The following is a 19,592-nucleotide window of genomic DNA, read 5'->3' as shown; positions in this document are numbered from 1 at the left end:
AGCCAAAACACCCCCCAGCACACACCCCCCAATCCAAGGTGCCCTTGCCTTTCGCCCAACCGTCCTTGAGGATTCAGGTGGTGAAACAATGTGGGACTCCGGAAGTGGCACGTCCATCTGGGAGACTCTGTGGGAGATTTATGAAGGTGCCTTTAATACGGTTGTACATGGCTGTGCTGGGGGGGGGGGCAGAGAGAGACAGGGCGCACGCTCAGCTCACACACCGAAGGCTTCAAATCACCTGCCTGCTTCCTCCCCTGCTCCTCACCCCCCACCCCCACCCCCGCTATCCTCAGCTCACCCCAGATGGAGAAGGAATCAGGGAGGGAGGGAGGGGGTGAAGGAAGATGGGAGGGAGGGAGGATGGAAGGAAGGAAGAAAGGAGGGAGGGAGGAAGATGGGAGGGAGGAAGATGGGAGGGAGGGAGGAAGGAAGGAAGAAGGGAGGGAGGATGGAAGGAAGGAAGGGAGAAAGAAGGGAGGAAGAAGGGAGGAAGGGAGGGAGGAAGGAAGGAAGGAAGAAGGGAGGGAGGATGGAAGGAAGGAAGGGAGAAAGAAGGGAGGAAGAAGGGAGGAAGGGAGGGAGGATGGAAGGAAGGAAGGGAGAAAGAAGGGAGGAAGAGAGGGAGGGAGGGAGGGAGGAAGAAGGGAGGGAGGAAGAAAGGAAGGGAGGGAGGGAGGGAGAGGAGGAAGGCTCAGGGACATCCAGGCACCCTCTTCTTCCTCTCTCGGGGGCTCTCCCCCCCCCATTCTGTAGTGAGGAGGAGGCCAAAACAGGGCAGTGCCGCCTCCCGCAGTACGGCAATTAAACTAATGGGCTGAGAGAGAGAGAGAATTTGGAATACGCTTTGCCAACCTACCTGCCCTGTTCTCACGTACGGGAGAATGACAGGAGAGCCGAGCGCTCTTCCCCCCCAATGCCTTGCTCAAGAGGAACCCCTCTCTTGGGGGGGCCAACCGCTTTTGTGGCTCGGGGGCCAAAAGGGTGCACATGCAAGTGCTACCGTGAACATTCATGCCCACACCCGTAATGCAATGCCCTTCCCCGCACGCATGCTATGTTGTGTTATGTGTGGATGAGATTGAGTAGATTGACTGTTTTTTAACACAATGGGGGTTTTAGCTGACTGTTTTAACTCTTAGATTTTGAAGATGTTCAAATGCATAGTGTGGCAGTATAAATGTTGGTAGCCCATCACTGCTCCCGGCCAGAGCCAGTTCCAAGGCAGTTAATTTGTTCATAGCTGACGTATATTGATATGTTTTGAGTCTCCCCGAGGCCATGGAGAGGGGCTGCATACAAGTCCAACGAATAAATCAAATAAATCAATGTTCAAGAAATTTCTCCTTATTTTGTACTTACAGGTACAAAAGCCATGGGGCCTCAATCACAGGGCGATGGCTGCTGTTTCCCCTTTTCTGTCGCTCCCCCCCTCCACTGGGTCCCCAGGGTCCCTCGGGAGTTTGGCAGCCTACGAATAGAATGAATAAACAAGCGGAATGGATAAGTACACAAGCACAATGGCCACTTTGTCCCTACAACTTAGCATTCCGGCCCTGGCCCTTCCTCACCTGGAGAGCAGCCCATGCAGTGGCCTCCATTCGCCTCCTAAGCACAAGCACTTTGGACACTTTCCATCCCACAAGTTTTAGTTGCTGTGTCGTGAGGACAAATCCATTTGCAGGGGACCTTAAAGGCCCCGGGGAGGGACGTTTGCCTCCTGGGCTCCCCAGCAAAATGCACAACAGTCTGAAATCTTAATATACTGCCCTGCCTCCTCCTGCCTCCATCCCTGCCTGCGCAGCTCCCTTGACCACCTGGGACCAACCAAGGCAGAAAGGGAGCCAGGAGACAGAGGTCAATAGAAACCTAGAAACCTAGAAGATGGACGGCAGAAAAAGACCTCCTGGTCCATCTGCCCTTATACTATTTCCTGTATTTTATCTTAGGATGGATCTATGTTTATCCCAGGCATGTTTAGATTCAGCGACTGTGGATTTACCAACCATGTCTGCTGGAAGTTTGTTGCAAGCATCTACTACTCTTTCGGTCAAATAATATTTTTCATGTTGCTTTTGATCTTCCCCCCAACTAACTTCAGATTGTGCCTCCTTGTTCTTGTGTTCACTTTCCTATTAAAAACACTTCCCTCCTGGACCTTATTTAACCCTTTAACATATTTAAATGTTTCGATCATGTCCCCCCTTTTCCTTCTGTCCTCCAGACTCTACAGATTGAGTTCATGAAGTCTTTCCTGATACGTTTTATGCTTAAGACCTTCCACCATTCTTGTAGCCGTTCAATTTTGTCAATATCTTTCAGTTCAATTTTATCAATATCTTCCATCAAGTTAGTTGATGGAAATTGTTTCCTACAACCGCAGCTTCTCCTGACAACAATAAGTATTAAATAACATATATGGACTATATCACTCACCTGCTGAACAAGGGAAAGGATTTGTTTCCGAATCCTGATGGAATTCTCTCTTGGCTCCACTCCAGAAATTATTCTGTAGAGAAAGCAAGCTTAGGGTGGACCTCTGTCCTTATACTCTCTCCTGGGATACATTGTCCACTTTGGGCATATGTGTAAAGCTTGTAGAGTTTATTTATTTTATTTATTTATTTATTCATTTTGTTAATACATAATGTAGGTTTAATAATAATCATCATAGTAAAATACATCAAAAAAGAATAGAAGATAAGACATTAGAAATAATATGGAAGAAATAATCATTGGGAATATTAGAGTTCATATACATGGAGCCAGTCGAAATATAAGAGAGACATTAGGACAGGGGACGGAAGGCACGTGGAGCACTTATGCACCACTTAAACCAACCAACCTCCCTCCCTCCCTCCCTCCCTTCCTTCCTTCTGTTGTGATTCAGCCTGAGGCTGCTCAGGGACCAGCTGTGTCTCTGCTGGCTCCATGCCCGGAGGAGGAGGACAGCGCAGAGGAGGGGGCTGAGCAGTCTGACAGGGGAGAGGAAAGTCAGGAATGGGACGAAGGAGAACAGCATGAGAGCCCTGGGTGGGGGGGGCTCTCTCCAGCCAGTAGCTTGGAGTCATTAGGTGATGACGCACAAGCCATCATTGACATGAGACAGAGACGTTCAGATCAAAGAAAGGAGCAATTAAAGAAGTATTATCAGCACTGAATTAGGAACAGCTGGGCTTGGGTGTGGTCCTCCTTAGCAGGGTTTAAAAGGCAGGCAAGCCCTTGAAGCCATGTGGAGTGTTATCAATTGGAGTTACGGTGTCCTGCTTTGTTCTTGGCGTCTCTGTTCCTGGCTTGTGGCCCAGCAGTTTGGAAGACCCATGGGAGGTGTAGGTCTGCTATCTACAGCCTCGTCTTGGCAGCAAGAATCCTGTATTGCTGCATGGACTTTTGCCTTCGTGGATATATCTGAAGATACAGCATTTTCCTGTTTGTAAGGACATTTTCTGTTACCTGTGTTTTTCTTGAGTTTTATAAACTGCCTTTGCCTTTTATCGGTTTGTCTGGCTTCTCTTCTGGGTTGGTATTGGCTTCCGGAATGACCCAGACAGAACACCTTCCTTCCTTCCTTCCTTCCTTCCTTCCTTCCTCCCTCCCTCCCTCCCTCCCTCCCTCCCTCCCTCCCTTCCCCAACCTAGTGCTCTCTCTGTCCAATGAACTTCAGCACTTAAATTGGGCCAAAACTTCGGGAACTGCAGGGCAACCCATTTGTAGACCCCAGGTTGAAGAGGCTGGCCTGTGGGGCACACGGATACACTTTCCTTCTTTGATGGTTTCAACAATAGAAAGAGGGTCAGGGGAAAAGAAGCTCTTTCTCTCTCCCCCCCCCCATCCCTTCCTCTGGGCATGTTTTGGCAAAAGGCAGCCTGCTAATTAGGTCACTTTATTTGCCTGCTTGGAAAATGAAAGGAAAGGAGAGACAGAACCTCCTTTTGGTGGAGAGGAGAAGGGGGCAGGAAGGGGGAGGGAATTACTCGGGCAGTTGCTCCTCCGGCAATCCAGGGGGGTGGGCAATTGGCGCACTTGTAGGGACTCCATTAGCAACTCTCTCCGCCACCCACCGCCTCTAATGTCTATTGCCGCCTGCTCAAGGCAATTTTCCCACATCATCTTTTAGACGTCTTGAGAGTCTGGGAATGCAATTGAGTTTTGCAATAATGCCATCCCCAAGGCTGCGGGCCCTGTTCCCTGAGACGCTATCGAGCTCTGGCAGAAATAAAATACAGGAAAGAGTATAAGGGCAGACTAGATGGACCAGGAGGTCCTTTTCTGCCATCAATCTTCTTGGTCTCTATGTTCCTATCCTATCCTATCCTATCCTATCCTAAGGTGACCTAGTTCTAAGCTAGTCTCACCCTTCCTCGTTGCAGACAGCCCCTCCGCTCCGGTCAACGTCACCGTGAAGCTCCTGAAGGCCAACTCGGCGGTGGTGACCTGGGATGTTTTGGAAGAAGAAGTGGTCATCGGATTCGCTATTTCGCAGCAGGTAAGCTGCTGTAAGGTAAGCTTTTACCTGATGACAAAAGTACGAGGGTTTTGTTGTTGTGAGCCGCTCCGAGTCTCCGGAGAGGGGCGGCATTCAAATCAAATCAAATCAAGTCAAGTCAAATCAAGTCAAGTCAAGTCAAGTCAAGTCAAGTCAAATCAAATCAAATCAAATCATAAATAAATAACCAACCAACCAACCAACCAAACAAACAAACAAACAAACAAACAAACAAACAAGCAAGCTACCAGCCAGTCTGTTCCCGAGTTCCCTCTCCCTTCCTGGGTTCTCGGGATGAATTCAGAATTTGCCTTAACTGTCTTCAGCAGTGGCCACAAAACGATGGTAGAGGAGGACGTGTCAAGAATTCCCAGGTTTTCTGACGATAAAAGTACTATTGGTTACGGCTCATGCGAGTTCAACGGACCCGATTGGTTTTTAGGTTTTTATCTGTATGAAAAAAAGTTGGAAGTTATTTTTCTTTTCTTTTTAATGCACCCCTACATTTTGATTTTTTTCTTACCCTTCCATCTTTCTTTGCTTTTTTTTTTGTATTTCATGTTGTAAATGAAGAGTCAGCAGGCAGGAGGACAGGAGGGAAGGCACCCCCACCCACCCCCGAACAAAGAGCTAGCACCCCCTTTTATTGTCCTCAAGTTACATTCCATTAGTCATCAAGTTACATTTTGTTGGATATTAGGAAACACTTTACAGAAGCCCCTTGGCTGAGAACATGCATGGTGACTTCATGACCACCTCATGGTCAGTGAGTGATGAATGTTTGTTAATGCCCAAGGTCCACTGCCTGTGTGCAATTTTGGGCATCTCTCTCTCTCCAAGGTTGTGTACAATCGAGGAGGAAGTATGCTCTTTTTGGGGAAAGGGAGATGCGCAGAATGTCACATAGACAAAAGGTCACACGGGTCAGAGAGCTTTGCCAGGCTGACCTGCTGCCTTTCACAGAATGTCACATCAGCCCATGTGGTTTGCCAGTGGTGGCCCAGTGCCCTTCTGTCTCCACATGTCATATTTTGCAAATTTAATAAAGTTTTTCAGAGAGAGAATTGAAAGCCTCATTCCCCATTTTTTTACCTGACATCCTGAACAGAATTAGGTCGAGGTCGTTCTTATCTTGGGCCTGGAGAGCAGTACACGAATGCCTGGAAGACCCTTGGTGCTCCCTGATCTTGGTGGCTTTCTTCCAGATGTTTCATTTCCCAGCTTGGTAACATTATTATTATTATTATTATTATTATTATTATTATTATTATTATTATTTATTAGATTTGTATGCCGTCCCTCTCAATAGATTCAGGGCGGCTCACAACAGTGATAAAAACAATATACAGTATAATGACAAATCTAATACTTAGAATCTAAAATAACAATAATACATTTAAAAGTCTAAAAAACACATCTACAGACCACTGATGGTGTTACCTAGTTGGTGATGAAATGTCCACAAGGAAATAACCAACCATAGAGAGTGCTAGGAGTTTGTTTCCGACCCTTTCTCCATCAAGTGGGGGGGCCGGGGACAGATTTCGGGGCTGTGACTTCAAGGGTGGGGCTTCTCAAACGTGTGGACCTCAACAGCCAGAATTCCCATGGCCAGCTGGGGAATTCTGGGAATTGAAGTCCACAAGGCTCAAAAACTGCCGAGGTTGAGGATCCCTACTCTAGGGAGAGGCCAGAGAGGCTCCTTCCGTGGGGTTGGGGGAGGCAGCCGGCCATCGGTTGAGAATCTTTCCCACCCTGTTTGTCGTCATTCACTCTGCAGAAGAAGGATGTTCGGATGCTGCGCTTCATCCAGGAAGTAAACACCACCACCCGCTCGTGCTCCCTCTGGGACCTGGAGGAGGACACGGAGTACATCGTGCATGTCCAGTCCATTAGCATTCAAGGCCAGAGTCCAGCCAGTGAGCCCGTCCACTTCAAGACCCCGCGAGAGGCAGAGAAGTTGGCTTCAAAGAACAAAGGCAAGTAGAAGGGGGGGATTGGCCAAGAGGTTCCCCACCACTGGGCTTGGCTGTCTGGCAGCTCCCTATAAAAGGACCGGCGGTCAGACGGAGCCTTTGCTTGGATGTAAACAGTGATGGCCTCCTATGGGTACGGTCAGGTGCGCAGTACCGGTAGCAAAATTTTTATTTTTTTTCCCCTTCTGGGCTCTGGGTATTTTTTTCCTATCGCAGTAAATGAGGTTGAATGTGTATAATTTTAGAAGAGCTGTGTGTGTGTGTGTACATACACTTTATATAGTAGATAATCAGGGGTGGGCTACTGCCCGGACACGGGGGAAACGCAGTGGGGTAGCGAAAATGGAGCTCCACCCCCGAGCACCCAATTTGCACTGAAAGATGTTGAAACAAGAGGCATAAGCCACGGCCACAGGGTGGTAGGAAAAATTTTGGTAGCCCATCCCTGGTTGCAAATAGTTGCCAAATGAAGAGCTGTTGTATTGAAGCCACGTTGGTCCAGTCACCCTCTCCAACACTGGCAACGAGGGTGGGATTGGACGGCAGCCAGAAAAGAGACAAAACCCCCTCTGCTCTGCTTTCTCCCTCTCTCTGCAGATGAAGTAACGATGAAGGAAATGGGAGACAACAACCACCAGCTGCGAGCCGGAGAAATCCTGATTATCGTGGTCGTCTTGTTCATGTGGGCAGGTTGGTGGGAGTCCCTGCGAGCGTGGGAAAGGCGAGGCAAAGGGGCTCCGGGGCTCAGTTGGGGGCCACTGGGCAGGCTCTGGTCTTGAAAGATACGTAGCGATGTGCAGATGGGATGGCCATCGGAATGAGCTAGAAAACGTTCCAGATACGGATACGAAGAGACATGGATAGTTTAGTATCTACTAGAAACCTGGGTTGGTTTTGTATCTACTTGTAACCTGGATTGGTTGAATATCCACTTCTAAGTAAACTGAATGTAGCTGATGTAAAGTTTCTACAAACAGAAGACCGAAGATATTTTACACTGAAGAGTAAACTATTGTTTTATACAAATGTGTCTTCATTCATTTATCTGGTTCATTAAATTGCCACAATAGATTCTGATATTCTATCTAGTCCTCCTGCATTACTGGGCATATATATCCGGACATTTAGAGAGTGCAAAGCAGTAGAGTTGTCACCCGGGGGCCCTTCTCCTCCCCCCTCCCTCCCTTGGCTGGAGGTGCTTGTGGGGCCTCCAGGAGATGCTGACCTGTGACCTCTTTCCCTCCCTCAGGGGTGATTGCCCTCTTCTGCAGGCAGTACGACATCATCAAGGACAACGAGCCCAACAACAATAAGGAGAAAGCCAAGAACACGTCAGAAAACAGCACCCCAGAACACCAGAGCGGGGGCCTCCTGCGAAGTAAGGTGAGGAGGAGGAGGAGGAGGGTGGGGAAGGACGGGCACAAACAAGGCAACTGGTGGGTCCCCAAAGAGTCTATCCTCTCACCCTCCGTCATCCTCCATAGAAAGAGGGGCTGCAGCCAGAAGCAGCATATATATGGGGCAAGAGTCCCAAAGCACCCCCAAGCAGTATTGGGTCCCTATGGGTACACTTGAGGAGGCTGCACCAGGAGTAAAAACAGAGCTGCATGCTCAGCTCCGGGTATCCTGTGGGGGTGCGCATGCGACCCAGCAAGATGCCCAGAAGCAAAAAAAATCACCGAAATTTCGCCTGCACGCCCCACCCCATCACAAGGTTTTGCTTCCTTTTTAAAAAAATTAAAAATTCAACTTTTACTGAACTACATAGATCAACACAATACACAATACAACACAAAGACATTTAAAAAAGAAAAGAGAGTTGGGTGAAAGTGAGGATAACGCTAATAGCGGTTCTGACTATGTGAACATTCTATTACAACTCGTATTCGATAGGCCAAATACACCAGTTTGTTGACAATAAAAATCCTAATCATATAAATAACCTTCTATCTCTATTTTTTTTTTTACAATATATTCCGTGCGTGCACAGAAACAAAATCTCTCTGGGACGCAAACACTTGCCGGTCACCCATGTCCTGGTAATGGCGGAGGCAGCAACCCCCGCCTGACCCCAGGGCCTCCCTCCTCGCACCCTTAGCAGAACCCTCCATTGGCTGTGGCCATAAGAAGAACGTCCGGCATTTCCTTTCTGAACCCTCCCCTGTTTCCTCTGCCCCATCCGGTCACGAAAGGCTGCCCAGGGGATGGAGAAGGAACGATGTGCCTGCTACTGCCGAGTTCCCCGTGGCCGTCCCTCCCCAGGCCCTGGCAGGAGACCCCCAGTTGCAGGGCAGCAGATTCTGTGATGCTAAGAGGGGGGCACTCTGGCCTGAGCAAGTGGCGGTAGCAGTTCATCAGGCTTCTCCAGAGCACCCAGGAAATGGGTCCAGAGCTAGGCTGCGAAGGGGGAACGGTGACGTGTGCTCGCCCCGTGGCCCTGAGTGCTAGCGGAGTCCACCGCAATTCTGCCACTGCACCTGGGCAGGTGTCGAAATCGCACACGGACATGCAGGGGCGCCCATGGCTGCCCAGATACAGTAACAGAATTGCACTGGACTCCGCTAGCCCTCAGAGCCACGAGGATGAGCACATGTAACCGTTCCACCCATGGCACCCCTGCGTGTCTCTGCGCGATTTCGCTCCCTGCCCAGGTGCAGTAACAGAATTGCACTGGACTCCGCTAGCCCTCAGAGCCACGGGGATGAGCACATGTAACCGTTCCACCCATGGCACCCCTGCGTGTCTCTGCGCGATTTCGCTCCCTGCCCAGGTGCAGTAACAGAATTGCACTGGACTCCGCTAGCCCTCAGAGCCACGGGGGCGAGCAGAGGTCACCGTTCCCCCTTAGCAGCCCCCCTCTGGTGCAGAGCACCCGTTAAAAAGTCTTAATGAAGGAGAGGCTAGCAAAAATGTTTAAGAATAAATCGATGAAGTGTTGCAAATGGCTCTTTTTATCCTGTGTGGTGGACTTAAAACGAGGATCCAGATTGTTGGGGACAATAGTCTGATTCTGTAAATGGCTTAGAGAGGGCTGTAGAAGCACCATGAAGCTGTATATAAGTCTAGATATTAAAACCTGGACTTCAACTCCCAAGATTCCCCAGCACGTCTTAAAGTTGCTGAGGTTGGACACCCCCTGATCTAGGCTGTCCTGAGGCACAAGGTCTTGACACTTGTCACTCTATTCCTTTTCTCTCTTCCAGTTTCCAAAAAACAAGCCCTCCGTGAACATCATTGAAGCATGACAGCAGAGGGAAGGGCTGGGCCTCCGTTCGCCCTCCTCTCTTCGTTTTCCCCTCCAAGATCTGGCAGCCAAGAGGTGAAAGACTAGTAGACTTCCTGCTCAACGGGATCAGTTAAAACCTCCCAATTTTTGCAATGGGAGAAAGGAAAGTCTGACAAAGCTTTGCAAAATGAAGAGAAAGACTCTGCAAGGGGAAAAAAGCCTAATGGGAACATTTCCATGAGACTGACCGAAAACCCAGGGCCAATCTTCCATAGCAGAAGTAGCTAAACTCTCCCCAGCGCCTTTCAGAGGTTCTGAGTGATGGCTCCCCTAATCTCCAGCAGGTATGACCTTTGTGTCCGGGGATTATGGGAGACGAGATCCACACATTTGAAGGGGACCTGAATAGGAAAACCTGAATTACATTGGCTGCTGGAGATAATAAGATGTTATATGTCTCTTCCGTCCCCTACATCCACCTCCTGGGAAATAGTTCATCTTGTGGCTGTTCTGCTTTCTGGCTACCGTGGTTCACTTTCTAAGGAGGGCCGGCTATCCTGTGTTCCAGGCATCACTGCCTTAGTGTCTCCTTCTGGTGGTGACATTGGAGACATTTCTCCTTGGACTAAAGGATGGGTTCCATTGCAGGCATCTTGTTCTTTGTTCTTTCAAGCACTTGCAACTCTTTGGAGCCATTCAATATTCTTTCTTTCTTTAAAACAAAACAGAAACAAACCAGAAGCACACGACATTCTCCACCTGGGTTCTCAGGGCTCCATTCGCTGCTGTTGCCGCTTTCAGATGATTTTGAGCAGTTGTGTAAGTCATCTTGTTCCCACGATGTGTGGGATAATCAACACAGAATGCAAAAAAGATAAAGATAAAAATGTTCCAGGTTTACAGAACAATGAAATTTGACAGCACCATAGAGAAGAACTGAACCACATGCTGTTTTTTCCTCTTAAATAGGGAGAGGGTAATATCCCACCTCTGTCGCAAATATATGGGTTTTATATCCCCTTAATTTTTTCAAAAACGTCTTTGGAATTATAGTTTAGTGTAGTTCTGAAAATTATACAATTCAAATGATCCACCAAATCAGGTTAGAGTGGAGGGTCTTGTTTACTATCCTGTTTCTTAGGAGAATAGCCAAAGGGGTGTTTCATAGGAATCCATAATACCCACTTCCTGTTTGGCCCCAACAGTCAATCACCTATTTTGCACATTCACAGTATCAGTTATCAGTTTTATGAAAGAATACAAGATAAGGGCAGTGAGTGCCTGACATTAAATGTTTCAGTCCCCCTTTTGGGGGGTGGTCGTGATCACAATCCATGCCCTCTTTATTAATTGTCCTTTTGCCAAAAAAAGGGTGGGATTTGCAGTTGCCTGTTTTAAACTTACTGTTTTCTTGGCTGGACCTTAATTTTAGGGCAAGTTAAAAAAAAGGAACCAATTACTTGGTCAGAAAACTGGACCGGAGGCCTTATCTCGCCAGTTCCCCGGTTCCTCAGACAGATCACTCTTCCTCCTGTTCCTTTTCAGCGGGATCTGATGTGATGCATCCATAATCATGTGCCAAGCAATTGCAACCTGGCCCAGGAAAAGTGTTGGTCCTTGCAGGACCTTCAATTTAATATTAAGAGCATTGCAACCGAACAGCTGGCACCGGTATAAGAGTTCTTGCCTTCCTGAAAACATTCTCCAGCTGTGTTTGAATGCTCAGGTGGGAGAAGAAAAGGTCCCAGATTAAGGGTCTCTGAGAATTTACCACAAGACAAGTCGCTGCGGGACAAGAATTACATTAATATCAAAGAAATGGTGGAATAGAATCATTAAACAAAGGATGCAAAAGGATGGACAGAATGAAATCATTTTTATTTATTTTTAAATAATTAAATAGAATGGTTGTCCTGCAGCCTGTTGGCAATGGCAAGTTGTCCATTCCCCTGATTAATTCGGGGTGAGAAGGGGACATTATAACTTCCCTGCAAGCGGTCAAGGAAGGAAAGTGGCCCTTGGAAGGTCCATGGATGCTGTTTGAGGGAAGGGGTGCAAGAACTGGATTTGAAGTGGACTTACAAAATTGTGCATTTTTTTAGTGCTGCCTTCACCTGCCTTATTAGCAAGACTTAAAAAAAAAAATTAGTTAAACTTTACTGCTGTAAGATCAAAATGTGGGGAGGGGGGGATCTTTTTAATTCATGTATTTATGCCCTGTTTTTCTTTTCTCACCTGCAGCCTTGTGATCTGCCACAGCCGTGAAGGGCCGGGCCAGGCTGGGCCTTGTGCCTCTGCTAGGATAGGGACTCATTTCCTACAGTCAAAGTTACTCCATGACAGAGACTCACAAACTGAGCCAAGTCAGGGTATAGTGGGTGAAGGAGTGAGCTCAAGCTGCCTCCTTCCAGGTCTTAATTCTATAGCTCTTGCTACGTATGCAATTGCAGATGTATTTATTTCTCCATTCTATTTGAAAAACGCTGCAGCTTTGCTCCCAAACACAGGCAACACCCTCCTTCCAAGCCTACTACCTTTGTAGACTGCAATTTCCATCATCCCCCGTAACCCAGTTTATTTGGAAGACGCCAAGTCTGTCCAATGACTGGCCATGTTTCTTCACCAAAGTGTGGAGATAATCTTCTAAGCCTTCCATACGGTGGTGCCATTTAGAACGTTCAATATTTCTGCATAGGTATGAGATGATACATCAACTTTTCTCCACCCAAGTCCTGAAACTAGATCAAGAGAATCCATTCTACCAAATGAGTCAAAAAATATATTTGTCCATGCATTTATTGAGAAAAATGATCCAAAGCTACATATTTTTGTGTAGCAAAAGTAGGCAAACCTTTGCTTTCAATAACTGATGTGCCTGCCTTAGGTAGCTGTAACTGCAATTAAGCATTCCATGTTCTAGGTCAGGGGTAGACCAAGTTGGCTCTTCTATGACTTGTGGACTTCAACTCCCAGAATTCCTGAGCCAATCATGCTAGCTCAGGTAATGACCTTTAAAGCCCTACATGTAGATAATCTTCTAAGCCTTCCATACATGGCATTGGGCCAGAATACATCCGGAACCGCCTTCCACCGCACGAATCCCAGCGGCCGATAAGGTCCCACAGAGTTGGCCTTCTCCGGGTCCCGTCGACCAAACAATGTCGTTTGGCGGGGCCCAGGGGAAGAGCCTTCTCTGTGGCGGCCCCGGCCCTCTGGAATCAACTCCCCCCAGAGATTAGAACGGCCCCCACCCTCCTTGTCTTTCGCAAACTACTCAAGACCCACCTTTGTCACCAGGCATGGGGGAGTTAAGATATTCCTTCCCCTAGGCCATTACAAGTTATGCATGGTATGTTTGTGTGTATGTTTGGTTTTTATAATTAGGGTTTTTAGTTGTTTTATTAAATTGGAATATTACATATTGTCTTTTACCATTGTTGTTAGCCGCCCCGAGTCTGCGGAGAGGGGCGGCATACAAATCCAATAAATAAATAAATTCTGGGAGTTGAAGTCCACATGTCATAGGAGAGCCAACTTTGCCTACCCCTGTTCTAGGTCATTCTTATGCAGAAATATATTGACTATTCAAGGGAGTTTGCAACTGTGTTTCTGTACCACTGCAGCTAAAAACGGACCCCTTCCTGGAGCCTATTAAGGAAGGAATTGCCCTTCCTCCCCAGGAGTGGGCGTGCTGCTCCCAGAAGGCACCCCCTTGTATTGGGGGGGGGGAAGCTGGATTTCCCCGCTCCTTCCAAAAAGATGGGGTGAAGCAGGTTTGAAACCACCTCTGAATCTCGGCAGTAAAAACAAATCAGCCCCACATTTTAAAGAAGGCTGGGAGACCCACACTGCTCATTAATTGTGGAGCGTAAGTTGTGTTCTGGGGGACCAATGCACAAACTATTTTTTCCAGCATGATTTAAAACTTCCATGCTGCTCCAAACAGCTGGGTTTTCCCATTTCATGCGAATATAGCCCTGAGTTTACAGAATGTTCCATTGCTAAAAGCACAAGTGGCAGAGAACATGGAACACTGAGGTGGTTGAGATCTCAGACTTGGTGCTCGCTTTCTCTGTCCCCTTGAGCCATAACGCCATGGGTTAGGTTTTGACCTATTGCACTGAGAACTCCAGCAATACGGTTTTCATGCACTGTGTGAATCTGCCCCCTTTACTTAAGATGCTCATCTGTGCTAGGTGTCTCGGTAGGAAGGTGTAGCGTGATGTAGCGGATGCCAGTGGTCAGGGGGGAACGGTTGAAGACATAATTCCTGACCTCCTTCAGGAACCGGTGACTGATCAGTGCTGGACATTGACAGGACATCATATCTCAAGAGGGCTCTTTTTTAATAGTAATGTTATGCAAGGTTGCATGTACAAAGGGAAGTCTCTGCAAACTAAGGAAAGAATAAAAAGAAAATAATGGAAGGTGCAGAAAAGATGAAGTGGAGAAATAGAAAGGAAAGAAAAAAGAATAAAGAATTTGGTTTTAAAAATGACATATATAGATATACTGTGTGTGTGTGTGTGTGTGTGTATGTGTGTGTGTTTTCTCCCTTCATCAGAAGTATAAACAATTTTAGTAACTTATCACCTCCTCTTAGAAGGCAACAAATGTTAACTTCCCACTAAAGGGGTACCTATTTATCTACTCACGTTGACATGTTTTCAAACTGCTAGGTAGAACAAACGCTCACCCGTCATGCAGTATTTGGGTCTCAAATAGCCAACCTCTTGATTGGCAAGGCCCACATCTTAACTACTAGGCCATATTGCCTCACCTATCCCATCGATAAAACCTCATCACTTCAGTTCTGCCAGCAAAAGTCAATTAAAGGTTGCCAGAGATAATGGCACATCTATTTTAACCTTGATCAAATAAACCAGATTTGTATTCTTTCCTTTTACAACAATCCTAATCTTTATTTCATTAAATAATGTTTGAATTTTTTTTCTTTTCCCTTTTAAAAAATTCTTCAGAATGTTAACAAACCTTTTTTGTAAATCTAAAATAAGAAAGTACTGTAATTCAGAAAAAAAATCAAACAAACCTCTCGGTTTATTGTTTGTACTTGCCTTTTAAATATTACAACATCAGCCAATTTCTTTTATATGATCAGTATATCTTATTCCATATCATTCTTGTATCCTGTCATTTGTTACATTGACTTTCAATTCAGTCTTGATCTTGTCAGGAAAAACTTGTTCTTCTTTGATAACATCTTTCAGATGTCTTTCCATGGAGGCAGGTGTCACTGTGCTGACACTATTAATTTATGAATCTATTCTCCAAAAATATCCTTCAGTGTGTCTAATGTTAGTATTTTGCCCTGGTCTGTAATTATTAGAGTTTATGTGTTCTTTAATTGTAATCTTTAGTTCCCTCTAATCTCCAATTATTAAAATTATATCTATATCTCACAAAACAAAAACATTTTCCCACAACAAGGATTCCTTTTAATTCCAAAATCTTAATTCAAATTTATTTATCTGGACCCTTAGCCTCTTTGTAACTTTCTAAAACCAACATTTTAATTTCCCCTTTGCTGCTTATCCCCCGCCCCAAAATAAATTCTTAAATCTGTACTTAAAAATCTCTTGCCAATAATTTATTTAAAATCATTTATTCATCACCTAAGTGACTCTGGGGAGTTTACAACAACAATTGAAGGCAAACTTAGCAGGTGCTGTCAAACCTGTCAATGCAAAGGCTCTTCATAGCTGAAAAATAGGTGAATTTAGTGCCCTTTGAAAGGTGCTGACCCATGGTTTGAACAAGTTGGCTCACCTCTCAAAGCTCTATGGCATTGTTTCCCAACCTTGGCAAGTTGAAGATATCTGGACTTCAACTCCCAGAATTCCCCAGCCAGCATTCGCTGGCTGGGGCATTCTGGGAGTTGAAGTCCAGGTATCTTCAACTTGCCAAGGTTGGGAAACACTGCTCTAGGGAAGGAATTGCTACCTTGTGATCTCCTCTCACAAGCATTTGTGGGTAATTCCAAGTCCAGAGAGTCTTTGTTTAGAGAAGAAGAAAGAGCTGGCCCGCTCAGAGCTCTCTGTTCCTCATGGTGGTCGTGTCAACACCACGTTTTGTGGATCTCTCTTCAGTCTATTTCTTCCTCTGGATGTCCCAGCGTGGGGCTCTCTTGAGCTTCCTCTAACTTGTCCTATACGGATTTTCCCAAGTAAATTGCTCCAATACACCCCACAGCAGCAGCTCTAGTGCTAGGCAGCATCAGTAAAGATGATTTACTCAGAGAGGGGCGTCATAAAAATGCAATTAATAAAATAATACAGAAAGAAATAAATGATAATGTGAAATACTGTATCTTCCTAACGAAACTCTCCTAACAGCATCCCTGTCTTGGGCAGCCTTCAGCTATGGGAGTTACCTCCAGAGGGTCCTAGCAATGAGCCTCTTCAAAGCAGCACCACTTTTGTAGGCAACTAAACCAGCGAGTCCAGCTTGACCCACCGCTTTCCCTGCTCCTGTGCTGGCCATGTCCGGTGGCCCTTCTGAGCTGCAGTTCCAAGATGCCCGGAGAGCCCCAGATTGAAGGAGTGGAGCTTTGCAATGAGGTCCTACGACTTGCAGCAAATCCAGCATTTATGGGCCAACCCATTCCAGCTCTTTGCAAGCCACGATGCCACTCCACGCTTCGTTGTGTTCCGCAAACACCAAGGAGGAGGCTCGGAACAAAGTTGTTTGCCTTGGGACATTAGTTGTTACCTGTGATAACAATTTAAGCAATAAACCATATTTTTAAAGGTATATTGACATGGTGATCTCATTTGTATGTTTTTAAAAAGATTATTTATCCCCAAGCTGGGCCTAGGAAAATATGCTATATAGCAGAGTTTAAATAACCGTGGGGGAAGAAATTATTCTAAGCCATTATTCTAAACCTTATGCCTGAATTAATCATGTGTGTGTCAAAGTGCTACTTTTGAGCCCTTTTTCGCATGTTGCATGTATAGTGGAGTTCAGGGCAGAGAAAGAACCAGTGGAGTTTGCAAAAGCCCCGCCCACACTTAGCAGCAGGGCCTTCTGCGGCTCTTTTCCCAGCCTCGCTGGAAGAGGAAACGGGAGGCAGAGGCTTTGCAGCTCGCTCAGCCTCCACAACGGCCTCCTGCCAACACCAAATGGGAAGAAGCCGGTGCCGCACTTTCTGCCATTAGTTCCTGTAATTGCACATTTCAAGGATGGAGGCTATTAGGGAACAAAGCAGCCGGGGATAAACAATGGCAGCCCAAGGCAACTCCTGCGCTTCAGAGTGGGGGCTTTCAAGCCACAAAAACCAGCCCTGGGGGTGGGGACCGATTTAAAGAAGCAGGAATGCATTAGGAGCACACACTGGGAAAGAAATGAAGAGCTATATGTTGCATAACCGGGAAGGAAGGTGCAAAATACAAGGAGGCTGCAAACAGCCTCTGCATTATTCAAGGGAGGTTTGTGCCGACCCACATTAAAGGAACTTTTATAAGCTCAGCAGTCAAAACGTTTAGTTCACAATAAAAATACACCCACAAAATGGGGGTATTTTTCCTGCCCTAAAATGCTTCAAAAAGTTGAACTGGTAGAATAATCTGACAAGAAAGCAAATATTTCTGCTTTCAGCGATTTTTCCAATTAGGCATAACAAGATAGAGTAAGCAAAATCCTACATTAAAATTGTTCTGCTACCTGTAAATGTAACAAACATAAAACAAGAAATGTGCTTGAATAACAGAGCAGAATTAGAGTTCAAGGTCTTTAGTCCAGTCGCCCACTGACTTAATGACCCTGGAGGTCATTACATGGTCAATCCACAGGAACTGAATTTAAACATGCCTGGGATAAACATCATAGAAACATAGAAACATAGAAGACTGACGGCAGAAAAAGACCTCATGGTCCATCTAGTCTGCCCTTATACTATTTCCTGTATTTTATCTTAGGATGGATATGTTTATCCCAGGCATGTTTAAATTCAGTTACTGTGGATTTATCTACCACGTCTGCTGGAAGTTTGTTCCAAGGATCTACTACTCTTTCAGTAAAATAGTATTTTCTCATGTTGCTTTTGATCTTTCCCCCAACTAACTTCAGATTGTGTCCCCTTGTTCTTGTGTTCACTTTCCTATTAAAAACACTTCCCTCCTGAACCCTATTTAACCCTTTGACATATTTAAATGTTTCGATCCTGCCCCCCCTTTTCCTTCTGTCCTCCAGACTCTACAGATGGAGTTCATGAAGTCTTTCCTGATACGTTTTATGCTTAAGACCTTCCACCATTCTTGTAGCCCGTCTTTGGACCCCTTCAATTTTGTCAATATCGTTTTGTAGGTGAGGTCTCCAGAACTGAACACAGTATTATTCCAAATGGGGTCTCACCAGCGCTCTAAGATAAAATACAGGAAAAAGTATAAGGGCAGACTAGATGGACCAGGAGGTCTTTTTCTGCCGCCCATCTTCCATGTTTCTCCCTGCTGAGGTGCCTTCAGTTGCTAAGGAAATGGTGGCGGGGGAAGCTGCTGTGTAGAGGGGTCGCAGCTCCTGGTTGTGGGCTGAACCAGGTTAGGGCCTGTTTGTCTGCATGAACCGGGTTCTGGAAGTGTCCGGTGGAAGGAAGGGCGGCGCTTTCCTCTCCTTCCCAAAAGGCTTCAGTCAGGCTGAAGAAGAAAAAAGGATGGCGCTCCACAGATCTGGCAAATATGGCTTTGAGTCTGAGCTACTGGAGCACAGAATTGGCCTGTCGCCTGGTTTTCAGGATTCCCACTGCAGAGAAATTGAGGTTTTTCATTAAGAGCCTTTGCATGTCTGAAGCAGCCAACCTGGAAGTCTCGAAGCCCAGTGAAGGGAAAGAGGGATAAGAGCCAGGTTAAGAAATATTTCCCCTAAATGTGAATGTGCCATGCAAGGAACCGTGTCTGGGACCCCCTTTCTCTGAGCTGTCCAACTTCTTTCTCTCTCTCTCTCTCTCTCTTTAGAGATGGTCAACTAGCCCAATACCCCCCCTCCCAAAGCAGGAGTCCCTACACCATTTCGGACAAATGGCAGTCCAGTCCCCCTTTGAAAGTCTCAAGTGTTGTGGCACTCACAACCTCCGCTGTTCCACTGGCTGATCGCTCTCACGGTCAGGAAGTTCCTCCTTATTTCCAGGTTGAATCTCTCCTTGGTCAGCTTCCATCCGTTGCTCCTGGTCTGGCCTTCTGATGCCTCGGAAAACAGCCTGACCCCCTCCTCTCTGGGGCAGCCCCCCAAGTATTGGAAGAACTGCTACCATGTCACCCTGGCCCTTCTCTTCGCCAGACTGGCCATGCTCAGTTTCTGCAACCGCTCTTCGTATGTTTTAGTTTCCAGTCTCCTTATTTTGTACCCTCTGCGGAGGTCTCCGGAATGGAACTGTACATTTATTGATACCATACAAATATACATCTAAACTGGGTGAAACCACAGTCAATAGCAGCGACTGCGAGAGGGATCTTGAGAGTCTTTGTAGACAACAAGCTAAACATGAGCCGGCAGAGAGCAGCGGCAGCCAAAAAAGCCAATGCAATCCTGAATTGGGATACAATCTAGGATTAGGGAGGTACTAATACCACTCTATGAAGCCATAGTTAGACCATAGCTAGAGTCCTGCATCCAGTTTTGGTCACCACCCTACAAAAAGGACATTGAATCTCTGGAGAAAGCGCCGAGAAGAGCAACCAGGATGATTAGAGGACTGGAGACTATAACATATGACGAGCGGTCTTCTAGTCTTGCTTGCAATCGAACTATTACTTGGAATCCTTAGATTATATATGTATGCATGTTGTCCATATATATGTGTGTGTGTATATATACACATATATTTTTCTTTCAAATCTCCCTGGTATACCCAAATACGGGGGGAAGCATACTCCTCCACAGACCATCCAGG

The sequence above is a fragment of the Erythrolamprus reginae genome, chromosome 11 (assembly GCF_031021105.1).
Source record: "Erythrolamprus reginae isolate rEryReg1 chromosome 11, rEryReg1.hap1, whole genome shotgun sequence".
NCBI classification, from domain to species: domain Eukaryota; kingdom Metazoa; phylum Chordata; class Lepidosauria; order Squamata; family Dipsadidae; genus Erythrolamprus; species Erythrolamprus reginae.
Note: the sequence above shows the minus strand (reverse complement) of the source record.